At 39.5% G+C, this 2,566-nt stretch overlaps 1 non-coding gene across 1 annotated transcript; it reads right to left on the bottom strand.

Moving 5' to 3' along the window:
* Positions 1–850: 850 nt before the first annotated feature.
* Positions 851–923, bottom strand: TRNAV-UAC (transfer RNA valine (anticodon UAC)). Its single transcript has one exon. It is a non-coding gene; the product is annotated as a tRNA-Val (tRNA).
* Between the last annotated feature and the right edge of the window lie 1,643 nt (positions 924–2,566).

The raw sequence follows: 2,566 nt of genomic DNA, 5'->3' as shown, positions 1-2,566 counted from the left end.
ACTCAAACCCGAGGCGAGCGGAGGACTTATCTGATTCCGATGAAGTCCAGCGACGCCAACCGGTTCCTCCTGAAGGCAACAGGAATGATTCAGCCAATAATCCAGGGCCGGACGGCCTAGAGGAGGCGGGAGGAAAAAACAGTCCCTCCGAGCAGCTCGACTCTCTCCCAGAAAATGAACTGCGCAGGTCAGAAAGAGTTAGGAGACGCCCTGTCTACCTGCGTGACTACGTAGAGAGATAGCATGTAGATATTATGTAAATAGAGGTACAAAGCGTTCTGGGAGGGAAGGAGTGTAATGTATTTTGAACTTCGAGAGGGAATTTTGGGCGGGAAAATTGCACGTTGCTGATTGGTTGAAGCCTCAGCCAAAAGAGTATTTAAAGAGGGGGTTTTGCCGGTTGTCTTTTGCTGGGTCACAATAAACTAAAGAGCTGTTGCCACTCATTGGTCTCCTGCCTCTTCATTGCCTGAACTTAACACAGATAATTTTATGAGCCATGCTTAGGTCATACCGAAGGCGGCACAGTTCTAAGTTTTTTAAGCCTAGAATTTAAAGACTGGTGGCATAAGGTATTTTGTTGCGAGCAGAGGAGTGGAGGACTCTTCTTGTGAAATATTTCTGGACACACTCAATTGTATTAATGTCCAATATGCAGTTTGGGTTCCAGACAGATGAGCTGTATTCGAGAATTGGTCTAGCAAATGTTTTGTATGCTCTGGTTAGTAGTGTAATATTACTGGAGAAGAAGCTACGCAAGATTAGGTTTACAAATCTCAATGCTTTTTTGGCGATGTTGTTACAGTGGGCTTTGCCACTTAGATGGGCTTTGCACTTAGAAAAAGTTAGGTGACTCCACTGGGGCTCGAACCCAGGACCTTCTGGGTGTAAAGCAGATGTGATAACCACTACAATATGGAACCTATATCCAACACCATGGCTTTATATATAAAGCCGGTTTGACTTGTGACATGAAATTATACATTCCAAGGCTTTAAAACTAAAAAGAGTAAAATGAGACAGGAAATTAAAATAGTAACCTATCTTACTCACTTAAGCATGGACAAGTCAGTAGGTTCAGAATAGCATATTTTACTTCATGATGACTTAAAAATTAGTTGACAGTGTACCTAGAATGAAAGTGTCATTGTTGTTTCAATAGCATATGAAAGTGATTGTACCAATACAAATAAATTTCTTGGCCTTTTTATTGCAAAACAACTGCAGCATTATATTTCTGGCATCTCTCCTAAGTAGAAAAATATTTGTTAGGACAGAGTTGGATAAACTCATCCAACACATTGATCTGATCATGGGAGCTTTTCAGCATGGTCTCTGCCCTACTTGGTTCAGAGACACTCCTAATCTGTATTTTGGCTGGCTAAAGGAGATTGTGTGGTAGATATGGGGTCTTCAGGGAAAGGCAGTCCCCTGCCCACCCCACCCCCCCAGTGAACCACTGGCAGAACCTCAGCTCTCACTTAAAAAGTTGGTCTCTAGCTCCAAGGTACCCACTTTTCTTTTTTTGGCTGAAAGCTGCTCTTAGTCTTTGAAAACCATGCCAAGAACCACATACCAAAAAAAATATATATCTGGAATTGGTAGACATCATGACAAAAAGTAAGTTTAATTTAATTTACATTCAGTCAAAAATAAATTTAGTTTATATTACATGATTATTCAGTCATGCATTTAACAAATTTCCCTTTTAGCCATTTTAAAAACTACAACTTGTAACAACTGCTGGAGGTCTATGTGCTATTCCTAAAACTTCCAAGGCTTTTATTACAGTTTTCCTTGTGGGTGGCAATAGGAGGTACAATGTGTGGTCACTATTCTGCCAAGTTTCTTATCAAAGCCTTTTGTGTTGCTTATGGAAGCAACGACAAAAGGAAGAACAAAGGGAAGAGTTTTAATTCTATTCTGAGATCTTAATGTTTAAAATGGTGGGCAGGGAATCTAAAATTCAAATTACAAGAGCTGCCTTCATCAAAAAGTGATTAGTAGAGTATGAGAAAAGCTGGTCATATAAGAGGCATCTTTTAAGAACCAGTTGTGAGCGCATAAGTAACTTTTGATTACCAACAACTTTAAAGAACATGTATAGGAAATGGAAGGAGGATGTAATCAAAGAGTTTTACCAGTAAATTGCTAAAATCTGCAAAAAGAAAGTAAAAAAAAAAAAGCACAATTAGAGCTTAGTTTTGAAGGGAAGCTAAAACAACAAAAGTTCAGTAATAAAAGGGGGGAGGAAGGGGAGAGGCTTATTTTGGAAAATTGGGTGGCGTAGTAATGGATGATAGGGAGGGGTAAGAGCTCCTTAAATTCTACTTTACTTTGGTCCAAAGGAGAACTGTACTCTGATGTATCTAACCAGAAAAATTGACATAAGGGGGGAGTGGCAACTTAAGATAAGTAAAGAAATAGGTAAAGCTTCTCAAATACTGGAATACTGCTATCATATTGTCCCTATTCCTTCTTTTCTCTAGACTAGCCATACGCAATTCCTGCAACCGTTAATCATGTGTTTTTGGTTCCAGGTCTTTAAACATCTTAATTGCTCTTC

The sequence above is a fragment of the Ahaetulla prasina genome, chromosome 5 (genome assembly GCF_028640845.1).
Source record: "Ahaetulla prasina isolate Xishuangbanna chromosome 5, ASM2864084v1, whole genome shotgun sequence".
Lineage (NCBI taxonomy): Eukaryota > Metazoa > Chordata > Lepidosauria > Squamata > Colubridae > Ahaetulla > Ahaetulla prasina.
This window is presented reverse-complemented; position numbering and strand designations above follow the sequence as displayed.